Source organism: Anser anser, assembly GCF_964211835.1.
Source record: "Anser anser genome assembly, chromosome: 2".
Classification (NCBI taxonomy): domain Eukaryota; kingdom Metazoa; phylum Chordata; class Aves; order Anseriformes; family Anatidae; genus Anser; species Anser anser.
In genome coordinates, this window is record NC_139721.1 from 121382152 (window position 1) to 121401982 (window position 19831).

The 19831-nt window shown below is 40.4% G+C and overlaps 1 protein-coding gene across 6 annotated transcripts in view; it reads right to left on the reverse strand.

Moving 5' to 3' along the window:
* The window catches only part of LRRC3B (leucine rich repeat containing 3B), a 234364-nt gene that overhangs the window by 36691 nt on the left and 177842 nt on the right, over window positions 1–19831 (reverse strand). Inside the window, exon 1 of one of the 6 annotated variants that reach the window (XM_083825930.1) lies at window positions 10211–10425. The exons of 1 other annotated variant lie outside the window; for it this stretch is intronic. The gene's annotated coding sequence lies outside the window, so the exon portion shown is untranslated. Of the gene's footprint in view, window positions 1–7598; window positions 8407–9005; window positions 9025–9533; window positions 9821–10210; window positions 10426–19831 lie in introns of those variants that run through there. 4 more of the 6 variants (XM_083825932.1, XM_083825923.1, XM_083825931.1 and 1 more) reach the window with 4 other exon arrangements.

Sequence of the window (19831 nt, forward strand, 5' to 3'; positions counted from 1 at the left end):
TCTAAACTGAAAAAGCAAAGGCTATGGCACAGGAAACAGGTTTCAGTGGGTTTACGCAAGGAGCTTTTTTTCCCATTCTGGTGTGAAAATGATGAACAGATAATAAAGTTTACATGTTATTATACAGATTTTGTTTTGGAAGTGAAGACACAGAGCACTTATTTCTAATTTCCTTTTTTCCAGGTTCATTCTTTATTTAGTAAGAACTATAAAAATCTCTTGAGAAAGTAATATATTCAAGACTAATAAAATCCAAGTACAAAATATTTTCAAAGGCAGCTTAGGTACAATTATTAAGTTGTCAAATAAAAGCATCTAGTCTAGGTTATATTGGAGAAGGGACAAAGTTTACAGCTGATTTCTCAGGCCAAAACGGAACAATTTCCAGGAGCAAGTCTTCTATCCAAAAGTGCCTCTAGGAAACACCACAAACAGCAAGGTGTATGGGTGAAAACAGTGAAGAAAAGGGTAGGCAGCAGAAGCCCACCCCTCACGAATCTCTGATTTTCACTATGGCAAACTTTCCACCTCAGCAGTCAGCCTCCATTTACTCACACTGATTGATCCCAACATGCTCAGTATCTGTAATTAAAATGCTTATTTTTTTCTTTTTCCATTTTTTTTTCCTAGACAGGAATATTGAAGTGCACTTCCCTAATACGTGGTCCTTAGAAGTTAAATCTTCCTCTGTTGGCCATGATATTTAAGTGACTAGAAAGTTATCTTGTCAGTGCCCTTTACCTGCAATTCTGTGCTCTAAAATTAAGAAATAACCGGGTCAGAAGGGCTGAGACTGCATGCTTGTAGAGCTCCATTAGCTCCTGCATACACACATCACATCTGCATTTACAAATATGCTACTTCTACTACAAAACAGACATTTATTAAATTCAGCAGCATTTTTAACCATATATTTTATATATTTTTAGAAGAAAGATACTAATCATATATATTTAACTGAGGAAACAGCAGACGCACAAGAAGTTGGGATGGGTACTTGGTACAGTAGCCAAGTGAATGGAAGAACACAGGGTCACAGAATCAGCCCCTTGTTCCCAATTGCTTTGCACTAATGAAGTTAATGACCGATGCTGCATGGAGCGGGTGGAAAGCACTGTTCTGCAAGCCTGAGAGTATTTTAGTCTGTTTGCAAAAGCCCAAGTGACTACACAGGATTCAAAGCTGCAATCCACAGCTTTTAGAGCCAGAATTTAAAACTAGCAATTTTAGCACACATGATTAAAATTGCTCTATTAAAACACCAAAAAAACAGGACACAATAACTACAGTCAGCAAGACTCTTTTGGGGAACATACGGAAGGCCACAGCTTACCCACTCTGTGTCTCTATAGAAGGAGGAAAATAAAGGAGCTGTGCAACCTGCAGCATCCTCATTTACCTAATTTTTTCTAATGATTCCCCAGCTAACCCAAACACCCATAAACTTCTTAAAGCAATTTACTTATCATCAAAGCATTGTTTCACAAGTTGTGCATGTTGCAGTGAAAATATTAAGACAAAAGCACATGAAGATGACAGTGCATGGAGAGAATTTCTCCCTGGGAAGGCTACATTCTGCTCTGGAGAAGGCACAGTCTGTCAAAGTGTGCTTGTGTGCCACAGTGACACAGCTATACTGAAAGTCAAAAATTGAATGATATTTTTACACAACCTCATTTATGCCAAGAAGCTTTTATTGGATCTAATCTGCAGTCTGATTTCATATCAAGAAAGGCACCAAGCACAACAACTTTTTGTCTGTAAATAAAATAAATCCACATTTGTGAACTGAAAACAGTAGCAAAGGTGTAACAGCAAATAGCAAATTACCAGTCTACAAGAAAGAGCCGTTCTCAGGCAACAAAGACAGCAGGCAAGAGGGTATGTCAGCTACTGCTGCACAAACCAGATCAAAAGAGCAGCACACAGCTGATATGTCCATAGCTCTTCATGCAGCATGACAATGAGAAGGGCTGAGATAATCCTAGACGATGCAACAGCATGGATTCAATTTTTAACAGATTCATGCAAGCATTTTTTTTTTTTGTTCACCACCAAGGGAAGCTGCAATGCTACTGACACCGCACAGTTGACTGTTGTTGTTCAATGTGTTAAAAAAAAAAAACCTGCTATAATTAAGGGAATTGCTTGGCCTCTGTCCATTTTGTTCCACACTGCTGCCTCACACTTGTTTAAAGAACTGAGAAAATTTGTTGAAAATGTGGCAGATAGTGGGAAAAAAAAATGTTACACTTGACTGGTTCAAATTAGGCAGTATTTGTACAGATGGAGCACCTGCCGTGACTGGCAAGAAGAACAGTCATGTCGCTTTGCAAGAAAAGTTTTTGGATCGAAAGTTATTGAAATACCATTTGTATCCATCAAGAATTTTTTCTGAGCCAAAGACTGAGGTTTCTTACATGTCTAAATCCTGTCATCTCTTACTCTAGCAAAATAAGTATTTATGCATGAGAGCTGCCAATAAGCATACCATGTAATTGATGAAAATGATGAGCAGAATACATACACAATGTCTTCTGTCAAAGGGCAAAAACTGTGAAAAGATTCTGAAAACAGTGAATGACCGATACAATCTCTAGAAATAATTAACCTTTCAATGACAAGTCTCCTTAAGAACAAAAACGGGATTAGAAATCTGGTCTGCACAAACATGACATCTCAGTTTAACAGCCTCAATATGCACTTACAGGTAAAGGATTGTCCGTTGGTTGTATGTTTTCATACATGGGCTGCTTTTAAATCAAACGTGAGATGTTTTTACTCAATTCGAAAAGGTGTGCTTAAGAAATTTGCAGCCTTTGAGAGGTGAAGTTCTGGGATTTACTGTGATACGATGTTTCTGGAGTTGTTTCATTCTTAGTTAGAAGGTTGTAGAAAAGAACAATTTCCCATTCAAACCCCTTTTTATAACGTCATTTGAAACAGTCTGGAATTTCTCAGCATTAACAAGGAGGAGATACTCTTGCAGCAACAGAGTGAAGATCTATACTTTTATCTGCAGAACAGATCTAGACACACCCAGAGAACAGCAAAATCCGAAAATGAGTACTGAAAGAAGTTTCCCTCTGACACATGCCTTCCCTTTTAGTGCTTCCGCAGGTTAGGAATGACACATATTCATGAACAGTAATATCCTATTATAAACTTGTTAAAAATAGACTGTTCAAAAATCACCAATTTTCATCTTAATGACTTTGTGTCAACAAAGCCGGAAACAAGGGCAAAAAAAAGGATGTTCAGGACCTCTCACACTATTTGAAGGTTGCAATGGCAGCTGCACTCTGTTCACTTCAGGAAAAAAAGAACTAAGGGTCATTCTCTTTTTTGACACTAATAATGATAAATTATGTTTAACAATACAGAGAATCAAAATAAATTTTAAAGACCATTTACAGCATATCTAGGGAAAAATAAAACAAAAAACACCAAACTACCAAACCCTAGCCACACTTGCTGAAAGACCAAGCCTTGTAAATTAGCGATTCCTGGCCCTGTGAGCAGCCTCCTGCCTTTGACTATTTTCCCTCTTTTTGAACTCCTAAATTTGCAAATATCTATTCAAATTTTTTCTTCTTGGCAAATACCATTTTTTCCCTGGACAGAGAAAAATATACGAGCACATACCCATTTCAAAATAAAAACTTCAGACTAAAAATGTATTACAGAATCTGTTTTTAGATGGGTATGAAAATCTGTTTGTTTGTTTGTTTGTTTTTTAAAGGTAACTGTATTTAAAAAAATGCACATATACTGTTATGGGAAGAATTAAAAAATAATTCAAATGGAATTCTAAATGGAATCATTTTTCATTATCCAATGTAATAAAAATAGGCAAAAAGTCAAGAATGTAAACACATAGCTTACATTTTTTTGGTTGTTTTTAATGTTCATAAGCCACAGTTTCATCAATGAAATATATAACGACCATTACTTCATTTACCACATACAATCTAGCAAGCAACTTCACAGAAGATTTTTGTTGCAGTTCCTCTTCTAATAAGAAGGAGCACTTGCCTAAAACAAATCTCAATATACATTAGACATTTTGTTCTTTAGGGAAGAACAGTACTTGCACAAACTGAAACTTGTACACCCAGTGCTTTTGTTTATTTTTAATTATGATGGTTTTTTGCAATAACAAACAGCATTGATTCATTTGAATGCCCAAAGGCTTCACCCTTTGCAAAGGCTGCATATTATTCACATGCAATTAGATTTGTATATTTTTTAAATATTACAAAAATACTTCATACGAAGTACATACGGAAGCAAATTCTATCCAGGCAATACACATTTTTAATCTAGATGAGTGGGAAAAACAAAAACTAAAACAAACAAACAAACCATGCTTTTCATGTGTCCTATTAACTCCCAGGACAAACCTATAAAGTAGTCCATCAAGCTCTCTAATGAAATGCTGAATAGCCACAATATTTACATACAAAACAACTTTAGCTAGTATAGTTGCAAAAGTATGTAACCCAATTTTGGTAAACTGGAAAAAAAAAAAGTCTGCCTTTAAAATCAATGCTATTATTTGCTGGAGGAAGGAGGGAGAGGTAACTTTCACGGCAACTTTGACAGAAGAGAAAATGATAACGCCATTAAAACTAACAGCATCCACAAAGTATACCTCTTAGGACAGTCTGTCACCAAGACACACATCTGTAAAAACACTCTCCCAATTCACTGTGGTTGTACATCCAAAGGAAGAAGCAGGAACATGGAGCAGCCCCCAGGAGAAGAACATGCTGTGTCAGACTCCCACAATTTGAGCAGAAGACAGGCTGCTATGCAAGCGCTGCAATGCACAGATTTATACAGACAATATTTTCCAAACAAAAGCTCTATAGAAAATGTAAGCCCATCCCCTGCCCCTTTGATCTCTGCCCGTCTGCCTTCTACTTTCCTTACACACTGTTTCCCTCTCTCAACTTTCTGTTTATTGTTTGTCTCTCCTTTTACTGTATAACCAGACTTTTCATTTATTGTTCCTTAAATAATTAAATAGTCTCCATTTGCTTTGCTGCTTCCAGGCTGGAGCAGCAACCCATTTATGTGCTATCAGTCACTTCTATCACCTTTCACTTTCTCTTGTTATTGTACCTTTATAGTACTATTTAGCAGGCAGAGATAAACTTTCTTCTTCTTTTCAAAGGGTAAGTTAGCAGCTTTATGAAACTGTTATTAATGTTGGATGAAATATATTTTAAACACACACTAGGTAGTTGAACTGATCCTGAAAAGCAAGAGGTAAACCATGATGAAGTGCATCAAGAACTGTAGTGCTAATTTTCATCTCTGTTCAAGTAAATTCCAATTACCCAGTTGAATGTGTCTCTGAAAAGGCCTTTTACCAGCACCATTTACTCAAGAGGCATTTTTATCTCCTCTCTATCTGTGGAGCTGAGACACAAAAAGCTAAGTCCGTTCTGTCGTTCCCTCGGCAAGGCTGAAGCCGTCTGAATCTGCCCACCTACAGCATCTTTTCCGAAGTCCCTGGGCAAGCCCCTGGCACAGCAGGGAGCTGAGCTAAAGGGCTGTGCTGCAACCCCACCAACCACTTCATCCTTCAGAAAGGCTAAAGTTAAACATTCTCATTTTCATCCTTATAAAAGTTCACACTGTCCAGAGAGAAATAATAATTAAGCTAGCATTGCCTTTTCCTTGCTGATAGAAAGCAGGACTCAGGAGCTGTGCCAATCCTTATGGTAAAAGGCTTTCCCCATGTCCAGCATTGGAGTCAGCATGGAAAGAAGCTAATGTTAAAAACAAACCTGCTTGCTGAAGGAACACAATAGAACATTTAAATACCCAGGAGAGAAGGAAAAAAAGCTAATTTCTTGTTCAGTAGCAGTAAGGGCTGTGTTCTTCAAAGTTCAACCTAGGTCTCTGTAAAACATGCCCATGCAGGCTACAAACACAGCCTCATCTATAGGGATAAACAACGCCAGCCACCAGTGGAAAGTACGGACACACAGACACCAGTAACCACAGAAATTTTGATGAAGCAGGAGGATACATCTTTAACCTTTGTGAAGTAACAAGAACCTCCTCCACTGGGGGGTTGGCAACTGTTTATCTAGAGCATGAGCTCAAATGAATCAGTGAGTAAAACTGCTATCACACCACGCTTTTTCCCCCGGATGCACGCAGCTCTCCGTTGTGCATCCAGACTAACAAACTGCACCAGGACAGAGGAAGCACAGAAAACCCCTTAGGAAAGGTGCTGGATTAAAATTAGAAGCAGAGATTAAATTCTCCAGATGAGAAGACCTCTGAATTTAATGCTATCTCACCTGTACCACATTGGATTTAAGAGTAGATGGCAACCTTATTCATGCATACACTTCAGAGAGTAATCCACTTAAAAATACTTACTGAGTGTGCTGAGAAATTCTTATATTCTTACTGCTTGGAGTTTCTGTAGATGTATTAACTTTTGATTCTTACCAGCATTGAAGTATTCAACCAAGCCTGCACTTGCAGGAGGTTACTTTTAGTAAATAAGCTAATATTTAAAAAGAGTTGGTCAAACAAGCCAAGGTAAATGCTGTGTGTTCCATGAACTCCAATAATTTATTCTTGGCTCAAAACATCATCCTTTTAAAATAAGGTTCTCTTTAGCATTATAAATTTCTGAATTTCATAGCTTTGTAAGATTTTTCTTTACCTATACTAAAAAAATGTACTGGATGAAGCAAAACTGCAGATTATTTTGCTAGCCACATAACACTAATTTAATCCACATTCTCAAACCAGGACTGATCCAAAGACCACACATGCAGATGACAACAAGGACTATACTTACATTTAAATCCTGTAAGTGATCACAAATACAATATTCTACACTGAGGAAAAGCTGCTTCCTTAGTCCACCATCTAATTAACTGGAATGGTAACAACACGTATTTCTGCACATTTTCCTGCTTCTTAAATTATTCATTTCATTAAAGGGTTTGATACTTTCCTGCCAGTGAAATAATCCCTTGTGTTACTCATATAAATATTCCTACTGAAGAAACAGGAAATTCCTTAAAAGCAAGACTTAGAGGTGCCTTATTATTTAAGTGAACATCTAAAGGTGACTCTGTAACAGAAAAAATACATTTTCTCTAGGTTTAGACACCCAAGTTTGCACTTTAAATAAGGCTAATTTCATAAGTTTCAATTCTACTGATTGGCAATTATTTCCTGAGTTGCCTTATGATGTGTTTGCTCTGAAGTTATCAGGTTCTAACGTGGCTTCAGCATGAGCAGAAGACTCCCATCTTCCAAAAGATTTTAAATAAGGACCCTGTAGAGCACATGGCAGAGACAAACCACAAATGTAACCTTAAACATATTGCTATTGTTTTTATCTGTAGCAAAGCTCTCACTGACTTTACTAGCGCATGATTTACTAGTACTCTGGATTGGATCCAGAGTACAAACACATATGCCTATTAAATGGTATTTCTATTTTGATTTTGATCTCTCCTTTGAGCCAAAACACACTGATTCTCGATAGCAGCAGCTACAATCCTTCTCATTCACTCAGGCCCTGATCCCCAAGATGCTGAGCAGCGTCAACTCACCGCGGGTCAATGGAAAACGACAACCATCCACAGGAGATCGCCTTTCTCAGACCGAAGTCAGCACCGCTTTCACAGCTAACCTCAGAGAAAGCGAGATCAGGGCTGTGACCCAGCCAGCAATAGCTGAATAAATGTGACAGATCTGGACTTAACCCCAAGCTCTTCTACTGGAGCCAAAGCCCTCCCATCAGCACCAACAGGCACGTCCCCACGCGGCACCTATGCTGGAACTATCTGACAATGGGCCCAGTCCCGCTGGCTTGAGTCATCAGAGGATTACCTGTAGGAGTAATCCCATAGAAACCCATGGCAACTTGCACAAGTCGGGGCTGCGGAATCAGCTAAGCAATCACACCGGTATCATTAATTCCAAGCCAGATACAGAAACTAAACTAGAAAATCAGACTCTGAACGTAGCATAGATTTTGCAAATGAGTTTATTCTACAGCTTAATTACTTTGTTCTTTCCCTCTAAATCAAACTAGAAACCCATTGTGTGCCTGTCCTTTTAATTAAGTTGCTGAGAAAAATACTAAAACACAAGCCATATGAACACTCTGGTTTCATGTATGAAAGCCTTCAAGTTGCTGCTTGCGGAGGGGCGTGACACACACCTTGCAATTTCAATGTAAAAATTGTTAGACAGATGACCACAAGAAGAAGTTGCTCCCGATTATTTTTCAGCATTCAGAAAAGGCTATCCTCTAAAATTACTCATTTTCCTTCCCTTGACAAATCTGTAATGTTTTCTCATGGTTATTATTTTTTAAACAATTACAATTGCTTCAAAAGCATTAGCTTATTTTGTCATTTTCATAGATACGTAAATACCTCTGGGCTCACTTCTTTGAAGCAAGCAGTAAACGCTGTTTGCCCGGCTTTCATTCTGACTTTGCAAGTAGTTGGTTTATCCATGCTTTTCAAGTTATTTGGCTCTTTTCATTTCGCTGTCACACCATTTCTGCTCTCTAGGGACATTCAGAAAGACCGGGTGATAACCTGCAGCCTGAACGGCTTTGCCATTTCCTAACGGGCGCTCTAAAAATCTTAAAAATTTTAAAAGGAAGAAGCCGAGAAGAAGAAACCCCGTTGGCACATCTGAGGTATTTTCCAAATTTCTGGGGAGGGGAAATCCTGGCCGTGCGCATTGCCATGAAGGCGAGGGAAGAGCCTGCCGCTCCCAGCTCTGGCACACACACCCCAAATCCCCACCGCAAGCACCGGGGCATTTCCACCCCGGCTTTAGGGTCGCGGCCGTGCCCTGCTGGGGGCTCCCACCCCCTGCGGAGCCCCCCACCCCCGCGGGACCCCAATTCAGCGGGCCGGGGGCCGCAGGGCTGTACCCGGGGGGGCTGCAGCTGCCCCCCGGTGCCTCCCCGGGCTGCGGGGCCAGGCGGTGCGGCTCACCTGGGCGCAGCGAGCTCCGCCGCTGCCCCTGCAGCCCGGCTGCCATTTGTTGCTCGCGTTCAGAGGGAGCTGCCCTCTCCTCCTCATCACCACCACCACCACTGCTCGGCAGCAACTGGTCCCGGTAGGTGTCAAAGTGGAAAAACCCCGGGGCAGAGCAAACGGCGTCCTCCCGGCAAGGCGGGCAAAGAGAGGGGTGCGCTTTTTGCTGTGCTTTTTGGGATCGGGGCCGCGAGGCTCAGCCCCTCGCTCGGTGCCGAGCAGGGGGTGGCAGCCCCCTCCCCGCAGCCTCCCCGCCCCTTCTCTCCCCCTTCCTCCGCCGCCTCGGCGCAGCCCCAGCCCCGCCGCCCCTGGTACAGCCGGGAGCATCTCCGGGGGCCCTGGCCGATCTGTGCCTGGCTCGGCTCGGCTCGGCACGGCACGGCTCGGCACGGCGCTGCTCGCCTCCCTCCCTCCGTCCCCGTCGAGTTTCCTCCCGGTTCTGCCGCCTCCCCCCCCCACCCCGAGTCGCACGACCCCGCAACTTACATCGCGGAGCGGCGCCTTCCCGCAAAACTTCGCGGTGTGCCGCCCCCGGCGGCTCGGCACGGCACGGCACGGCTCGGCTCGGCACGGCTCGGCACGGCCCGGCCGGAGCGGCGCAACAGGCAGCGCAGCCTCACCTGGCGCGGGGCCGCCGCGCCATGGGAGCGACGGGCGGAGCCTGCCGGCGGCGCGGCCGGGGCCGGGGCTGGGGGCGGTGGGGCCGGGGCCGGGGGGGGGCCGGGGCGCAGCCACCGCCCGGCCGCCCTCCTGCCTCCGCCGGGCGGCTCTGCCTGCGCCGCCGCCGCTCCCTCCTGCCCCTGCGCTGCGGCTGCAGGCAGGCGGGGAGGGAGGAGAGAGCAGAGGGTGGGAGGGAGGAAGGAGGAGACTCCCCTCCCGCTGCCACAGGCACGGCGGGGGGATGCTCCCCCGAGGGGAGAGATGCTCCCCCGGAGCGGGGGTGCCGGCGGGGACCGTCCCCTCGCGGTGCTGGCTCTCCCCGCCGGCAGGGGTGCGGGGGGCAGAGCGCGGCCCCGAGGGGTCGCATCAGTAGGTTCGCTGGTTTGCCGCTCCGAAGGTAATAACAAATAAAAAGGCAAAAGTGTTTCTGCCAGCAGAGGGTAACTCGGTTTTGCAAACTTCCTGCCGCACCGCGGAGTTGTTGCTGGAATAGGTGAGCCTACCGTGCGGCCAGCCTCGGCGCCCCTTTGGAGCAGCCTCGCGTAGAAACCCCTCTTGGACTGCATCATGATTCCTGCTAGGGCGACTTTCTCCTCTAACCCAGAGAGGTTCTGGTGAAATGGACTTTGGAAATACAGGCTCGAAGCAGCATCACCCTCTCTCACTCAAATGCACTTTGGCAATTTTCTACGCTATCTCTCCAAAATAAACTTCCTATTTACCCCGTGCAGCAAAGGTCTCTGTTATCTGTCTCCAGCTGAGAGTGCCTCAGTAGAAGGGATTTGGAAAGATTCATCTCCGCTTGCTATCTTATTTATTTGCTTTAAGGTGAAAACCTTCTAAGACGCTGTACAGAACAGAAAATGAAATGGTTTGGATTTCCTTGGGAGTTTTTTGCCTCTAACTATTCAAAACTGCACTATCTCCATATAGGTCATTTAAAAAGAAACTGCTGGGTCAGAAGGAGTGCTGTCATGGCCATAGATAGGTAGTATTTCTCAGGTGGTAAGAAGGAAAAACATGCAATTAATACACAGCTAAATGCCATTCTCCATCATTAAGCATCAGCCGAGGGAGTCTCTAACCAAGTATATACTTACCCTCCTGAATAATCTGTCAGAGTCATATTAGTAAGCTAACGTAGGACCAGACCTTTGTATTACATCAACCCCCCTTTCTTTGCTCTTAGGAATATTTGCAAATTGGCTCATGAACATTTTTATGTATGCCTATCATTTTACATTCTTATCAGTGTAAGAGGAAATAACAAATATGACGAAAGTTGATAAAATCACTTTTGCCAGTTTCTTACACATTCCTCACACTCAGTGATTGACTCAACCCAGCTTTGAAGACATAACCAGTTTAAAAACTCACTACATAAGCTTACATTCCTTCTTATAATGAGTTGCATTGTCCTACAAAGTCAGTGACCAGAAGGAGCCAGGACTGAACTGCCAGCCCTGAATTATTTGCAATGGGAAATGACTCTCAGGCTTTGTGAGTTTTATTCCTATGACAGAAATGGACTTAGATTCATTTTAATTCAGTAGAAAAACATTAATCATTGCTGCAAACCCAAAATTTAATGTGCAGGAGACATTTCTTCAGCTTGTGTTTATATTTTCCCTGTTCAGAATATAAGCTTCTGGCAGCAGGGTACTGCACCCAGGATGGATGTATTTGGTTGTTCATACCCACAGTAGTAATATTTATGTCAGAAGCATTGCAAGCCTGCAGGCCTTCTTGGAGTGACTTGCTGCTGTTAAGTATTTTTTAAATGAAAAAGAAGATTAGCAGATCTGCTTTTCATTTGGCTCAACAGAAGAAGGAAGGAAGGGAGGGAGGGAGAGAGGAAGGGAGGAAGGAAGGAAGGAAGGAAGGAAGGGAGGAAGGGAGGAAGGAAGGAAAGTGTTTGATTAGATAAAAAAGCTGTGTCTTCCATGTGGTTATTTCCCTTTAAAATTGACTCCCTAGTTGTATTTTGTAGAACCATTTATATAGTTAAATATCATAACAATATAAGGGAAGACAGGTGCTAGCTTGCATGACTTTACGCTATCCATGATATTATTCAGCCTATTGACTTATGTGTGATTGCTTGTGTTAAGGAAAAAAAGAACCTCACACAGGACAGAAATATTATTTTTTTGTTGTTGAAATTGCAGCTCATAAACAAAAAAAGTTTTATGACTAGCTGCACATGAGTAGCTGGTTTGGCAGTTTGTATTCTAAGACTCGTTCCTGAGAGCAGCTGAGCATCTATAACTTCAGTTGAAATTAATGGGTGTTTAGGATACCTTATAAAGGAGCAGAATGTCATTTTTCTTGAGAAAATTACTGTGAAGGGATGCACAGCTACTTACGGTTAAAGATGTCAGAGATTTTTAAGAACTGAAATATAGCTGATGTCATGCTCCCCCTCACTTGGCTGCATGTACAGTAGGAAGAATGTGTTATTATTCTAGGTGCAAGAAACTTCTTAATTCTTGAGAATATGCTCCATGAACAGACCCAGTAGCAGATTTACTCATTGTCTTATTGGCTCACACATCCATTTTACATGATAAGTAAAAGTGAATGGATTAATCCTCTGTTAGGAAGGAATTTAAGTCTAACGGAGAAGGAGAAGGTCACTTGACTGCCCTTGGATAAGAAAGGAACTGCTAACACTTGCTGACTTCTACACATAGATACGAAAATTAAGGAGCATAAAATAGTAGGTGATGCCATAGATGCCATATGGTTCTTAAACTTTCCTCATAAAATAGTTTTGACCAGTGTTTATAAATATATAAGGACCCAGTACAACCAAACTTTATATAAGATTATTTTTTCTGATGCAAATAAACCAATATAATTCATCAAGACTCTTTGTGATTAAGACTTACTCATACAAATAAGACTATGCGGGATTGCATCCTTAAAAAATTATAAACATTCATGAAATATTTCAGTGGCTAAATTAAAGGATGATCCAATGCTATCAGTCCTTTAAGTTTCCCAGAAATTCATAACCTTGTGCAACAATCAGCTAAGAACACTGCTTCTTCCAGTGCTGAGATCAATCGAATGACCTTCTCCTTATCCATTAACTAATATTCCTTTCATTAGAGGATTAATTCTTTTCATAGCCAACAATGTATGAAATCCATATTCTAGATGTAGATAATTCCAAGAACTAAATCTCACAACTGTCTTACCTCTGTCAGCATGTGGTTAGGAGTTTAGAGGGGGTATTTATTCTGTTCATGGGCCAGAGTGCGAATTTTTGTAGAGGACAGTGCAAAGACATATATCAGCAGCACATTCTTGGGATTACTCCATGCTCAAAGGGAGCACACAGGCAGGACCCAGAGCAGTAGTCTGCACTGAGCCATAACAGCAGCAGAAAGCGTGAAATGTTGTTTTCTGGGAATACTAAAAGCAACACAGACTCTAGTGTTCACACTATAGCCATACTCTTAAATTGGCTATCTGCTTCTGCTGTCTCTCTAGGTCAGTGATGCCAACAATCTCCATACTCCTCTCAGCCCACAGGCACCACCACTGCATTTATACATGTTGAGGTTTTGCCCCAAGAAGATTAATAATGGAGAAAAGTGTTCTTTGAAGGCAGCCAGCAAATCCTTTGCATCATTTCATCTTCCTTAATACCTGTCCTAGAAATGTGCACCATTCCAGAGTCCATCTTGTTTTCTAAGCACTGCTACTCTTGCGTGGATTTGAGGATTGGGCCTGAAACCAGTAGCTTCTGTTTTCCTGTATTTGGCAAGTTCTGTCATTTTGAAAGATCTTGCTAGTTGTGCGTATACTCCCCTTTCCCTGTTTTAAATAACAGAAAATCCTTCTATTGTCAATATTTCATTAGCTCTGAAAGAGAAACAGCAGTTGTAAAAAAGCTCAGCTAGTTCAGTTCATACTCCACCTAGCTCTGATTTAGAGCAAAATATAAGTGGTGAAGTACAATTTTCTGCTATGAGCCATCCATTGCTTGAAATTGGTGTTTTGGGTTGCTCACAAAATAGTATGCATTTCTAGGACACTATTAGAAAAAGAAGTGGATAGTACATATGTTTAATGCTAATCAAAATGGGTTAGTAGAAGTCAGATCTTGTCAGACGTAGTTGCGGAGGTTTTGGTTATTTAGAAGATGTATACAAAACATTGCAGGTCTGCATGAGAAAAGCAGCTGTATTGATAGGGCAGACTTGGATTTTTGCAAGGCAGTTGACTTAATACCACATGACATTTTGATTTCCAGTCCCGCATTACATGGAATTAACAGGTCACACATTACGAGGATTAAGAAGTATCTCACTGACAAATTTCAAAATGTAGTCTTTTAATGGGGAGGTTTCGTTCAATGTAGGGAGCTTTCTCAGCAGAGTCAGAAACAGTCTTCACCTAATACATTTTTGTATTGTTTTCAGCAGACCAGGCCATGAGATAAAATCTTTGCTTTTAAGGCTTGCATATGACACAGTGTATTTTAGCACAGTAAATAAACAAGATATATTACTTCTGCAGTGATTTGATTTGGCTAAATGATCACTGTCCAACAAGCTGCATACTAAATTCATTTTAATGCAGTCAAATGCAAATTAATACCTCTGGGAACCAAAAGCTTGTAGGAATGGGCACTGTCTCAGAAAGCAGAGACTTGGGGAATGACAAAAAAAGCGATTACCCTGAATAATCACCCCTAACATGAGATCTCAGTGCAATGCTGTGGGAAGGACTCAGCACAGTCCTTGCATGTTTCCAAAATACCAAGCACAGTTCTGGTGCTTGCACTTTAAAGAAGATGAGAAAATATTGGAGAAAATCCAAATAGTTTGCAAGTCAAGCACACATCTTGAGATGGCAGGCTTAAAGAGCTGGACATATTTCACTTACTCAAGAAAAGGTTGAGATGGAAAAGATAACAGCAGTGAGCTGTTTCAGTCTTGCTGACAGAAGTACAACTAAATCCAGTGACTGGAAGTTTAAGGTTAGATGTAATCAACCTTGAAATCAGATGCAATTTCCTAGCAGTAAAGGTAATTAAACTCCAAGAGTTTACGAAGGGAGGTGGTGCACTTAACCGTTGCTTGATATTGTCCTAAAAACTGGTTGTCTTTCTTAAATATGGGCTTTACTTTGGTTTCTAGGAGATCTTCTAATGGCCAGAGCAGCTTCAAACAGGGAGGGAAAGGGTCACATCAGGCTAGATCCCCTGGTGATCCCCTGAGCCCAACATCCATTAGAATGACGCATCTGTGCAACTTCTTCCATTATGGTTGAAACAAGATGGCTTGAATTACACCCTGCCCACTCAGACATTTGCAGGTTGGCATTAAGGTAATGAGTATAATCAAATTCCTTACTCAAGGGCCCCAGTTGGCTGCCTACAGAGGTGAGGAAGAATCCCTGCCTGACTCCTCCCAGAGGATATTTGTCCTGATATATTCTGCAGTAGAAGTTTTTACCTTCTGTTGAAGCATGGATTATTCATTTTGCTGTAGCCAGGAAGAGAGTAAACCAATGCAGAAAATTATTTTAGACATCTGATGCTTGAGTCTGAATTCAACCAAGCCCAAGAGCAGTAGAGATTTTTCCAGCTCACATAGGCAAGCATGGTGGATTTTTGAGTGTATTATCTCTGTGATTGTCTGGGCATGTAAGGCCTAGTCAGTTCTCAAATATTGCAGGGGTCTCAGATACTGCTTTAGACACAAAACAGTTTGGCTTCTCAAGGACTAAAATACAATGGGCTAATGAAAGTAGCTGTCTCAACCTTGAGGTACATATACAACATTTAATAGCCACTGGCACAAAGGACAGCAGACTAGGCAATCTGATGATCTTTCTTGGCCTTAAATTGTGAGGAAATATAAAGCTGTATATAACACAGTAACAGCCCTGACTTTTCCAATGCCCCCAGGAATACCAGGAAGCAGGTGTTCACACCATGAGTCACAATGCCAAACAGACTCTAGTACAACTGGTCGGGGACAGACAGATATACAAAAAATTAAAAAACAAAGCAACTCCTGCCAAAATTAAAACAACAAACAAAATAATAATAATAATAATAATAATAATAATAATAATAACAATAATAACAATAACAATAACAATAATAAATAATGTATATATATATAACTGAATAAACATAAATTATCTGTTCCTGTATGTATTAATATGACTAGTGATAACTTGTTTTAAACCTCTTATCCAGACAGTCAAAGAAAGAACTGAAAGAAAACCAACTCAGACTGGTGAAACAGGATAGAAAGCACATTTACATGTATCATGCCAGTACATACACACATTTCCATGACTTATTATTTCTGAATAATATATTTATAAAATGAGAATGTTGTATTAATCATGAGTAAGTGTAATTAAGAGTGTGACATTGCAAATTATCCGTAAACAAAATGAATAAATGATGGTGTTGTATGTATGTATGTATGGTATAAACCCTAAAATGTTTACACCTGGCAGCCTGGAACAACACAATAAGTATAGCTTCATATAATTCTCATCATCGCAAGATCATGGATGCCTTTTGTTGCTGGAGGGTAATAGACAAGGACACATTATAGCCTCAGCTCATCAAGATATTCTTCTTCGTTTAGATTTATCACAGGTTTCTCTTAAAATACAGATGTATTTAAGAAATGGGTTCGTCTCCTTGAGTATATGTACAGACTGTAAATGAGGTTTCCCAAACAAATCCTCTGTTGCATAATTCTGTCATTTTTTAATAGCTAGATGGAAAAAAAAAGTTAGTATAAATGATGTCCCATCATTGTTTATGATGGGACATATAAGAAGCAACCAGCACTATCCCAGACTCAATTTGTAGGGCATCTGGGCAACAAATGAGAAACTGTGGTGGATTTATTATGTTCCTGAAACAGAAGAAAAAGAGATTTTAAAAAAGTAATCCAGCAACAACTAACAATAACCTGTAACATATTCTTTCTAGACTTGACATGTGAGACACTGTTCAGGGGGCAGTGAAGTTATTTCTCACTTTATGTAAGAAAGTTATGTTTATGTAAGAGTGCTGCAAAAACTTGATTGTTCTGGAAGAACTCTTATGCTCTCATATCCCAGGGTATGTTATATTAAGTCTTTCAAAATAATCAACTTGACGTTTCAGTTTTTTTTTTTTTTTTAATTATGCCTATTAATGTTACGTAGAAAACTGTTAGCCAAATTCATTGATACTGTGTGTATTTACTGAACATGCATATTTTATCTTACGATATTTTACATTAATAGAAAGAGAAGTATGCTGTGTCCCAGAGAAGCTGCCAACCTAAAATCCTGATCCTGCAGATATTTTCACATCTCCTCTATATTACGCACCAAGAGTACTGCCATTGACTTCAGCTGAGCCTTTTAAAGGATTTAAAGTTAAGTGTGTCTTTTGCTGACTGACACTTTAGCAATTCATACGGACAAACTAATAGAACAAAATATGTAAGTTAAATGATCCTTCATGCTCAGTCACTTAGTTTCCATCTAGATAAAATAAGAAGGTATATGCAATTTACTTTTAAAGTAATTCTTGCTCACCAGATGAAGAGTGCTATATAAAAGCTTCTGTTACTTTAAGATCACTTTTTTTTTTTCCCAGGCAATTTGTTAAAAAAATGTGCTTTCATCTTCCATGAAATTGTCTTGCATTTATTCAAAATCAAGTAATAACAGAATGGAAATATATGTTATGGTGCAATAACAGGTATGATGGGGAAGGTGACCTGATAGTACCATATATATCCTATGTGTGAAGATTTCCTTCTGTTCACGTGTCTGATATCAGCTATCAGACATTCCTTGCTATTACTGTTCTTCAGTGTTGGATACTAGGGAAAACAAAGACTGAAACCTTAAGAAGACATGCATTTTTTTTCCCACTTCAAAACTAAGCTCTGAGAAAAAGCTGACAGAGATTTTACATAGTCTGTGGTTCTCATAAATATTCTTCAACATCCTCTGATTTAGAAAAATTCAACAGAAGAAAGTTTAACAGGAGCCCCCTGTTGAATTAAGATTTGCTAGTGCAATCTGGATGGAGCAGCACTACAAAAGAAACAGAGGTCCTGGGAAAATGAGAAGCGTGAACTCTGTCACCATGCTTTTAGGAAAGGAGTCAAGTATGACTTTCCCCAGAGAAGCCTAGTAAGAGAATTTCTGTTACAAGGCACTGATCTTAGGTAAATTGCCAAAGCTGAAGAAGACGAAGAAGACGAAGAAGAAGATGAAGATGAAGAAGATGAAGATGAAGAAGAACAAGAAGAAGAAGAAGAAAGAGGATCAAGTAAGCAGAAGTACTTGAAGTGTAATTGCCTCCTTTCTTCCATCTGTCAATAAAATCAGACTCTTTGCTCTTAAGTAGCTGAGTGCACAAATTACAGCTAGAGGTCTTGTTAACCGTTGTGCTGAAAGGCACTTATGGCTGTCAACCAGAGGGTGTTTAACCTGAATGAACATTAGACCCACCTAAAATCAGTGGTCTGCCAAGAACACTTTCAGGCCCAGTGGAGTATCCAAACCTGTTAGTCAGAACTCACCACTGATCGCAGGGGTGTAATTGCCCCAGATGACCAACAGACCAGAGCAAATACATCATGGGTTCATGGTTTGTCTGGTTGCAGGGTTTATTGCTAGAGGTACAAATGATCTATGTCCTCTCTCTCTCTGGAAAACAGCTGGAGCTTAGACCCTCTTTATTTTATTATATCTTAAGGAAGCCAATTATCCTGTGATATATTCATTTAAATTAATTTAAATTATAAATAAGTAAACAGAATTAGACCAAGGATTTGGCCTGACTTGTCAGTTTGGAGGAAACAATGAGACAAGGTCCCCAAATAATAATGCTCCCAGTACTGGTTCATAGTCTTGTGATCATAGTCGTATTAGAAATGCCTAAAATCATCAGAATTAATTTTAAAATGGTCTCTGGAAAGCAGCTGAGCAGTAAGAGAATGAGAGAGAGAGAGAAAAGTGAGGACATTAAAATGGACTGATTAATAAAATATGAATACAGACAAAGCTGTGCAGCTGGGGTTTTACACTAGCATTTAAAAATAGCAATACATATTATTCTACCTCTGGACTTACATCACTTAAAATCTTTTAGAAACATAATAAAATTACCAAAGAGGGACCATTTTGAAAAGCTCCCTAGAGTTACGTGCAATAATTAAAAAGAGGTTCATTGTAAATCCTTCTGTCTAGTTCAACAGTATTATCTGCTTACAGACAGCCCTCAGAGGGTAAAGTCGCAGCCTTGATCTGGCAAAATTATTGCCCGGTGATGATGCATTGTTTGTGCCTACAGTAACTCAGCATGAGCACAGTAACAACGGATCTTATATATGGATGCTACAGTGTTGAAGGAAAAAATATCAACTTCATCATTGATTATATTAATGAGACATTTCTGAAATAGCATTATTTGTCTAAAATGGAGGACAGATCAATTTCAAAAGTCAAGGAGAACAGGCAAGGGAACTTGGAGAGTCAGCTGTACTTCAATTTTCCATGTTAGGAAAAATATTACCATTCTCTAGATTATACAGAGGCATTATAAAATTAAACATAAAAATGAATGAGGGAGCTGAGTAGTTGAAATCAGGTTACCAAGATGATAAAATCACTGCATACATATGTGTTCAGAAGGTCACGATCTTAGGAATAATATGATTCTGTAAAAACAGAGCATAAATTAATATTTTAATTCATCTGGAAATCTGGAACTGTGTACTTAAAAAAAAAAAAAGAACTGAATTTGAAGTTCTTATTAGTCATCACTGAGGCAAGACGCGTATCTGTGTCTGACCTACAAAGAAGCAGATTTTTGAAGCAGTATACGACTGTTTCCTGTTGGGCATGCAATATAGAATTACATTTTGGAATAGCATCCACACTAATGCAGAAGGCTGGCACAAACCTGTGCAATTTTCTTTCATTTAAGCCTTCAAGACAGAACTGAAATGATATCTTGATCTCTTCTTCACCCTAATGTCAAGGAGTGATTTTCATCCTATTCCTTTTTTCCCTGTCCTTTATATTCCTGAGCACTTCCTAAATGTGGTGAGGATTCTCCTCTCATGGCG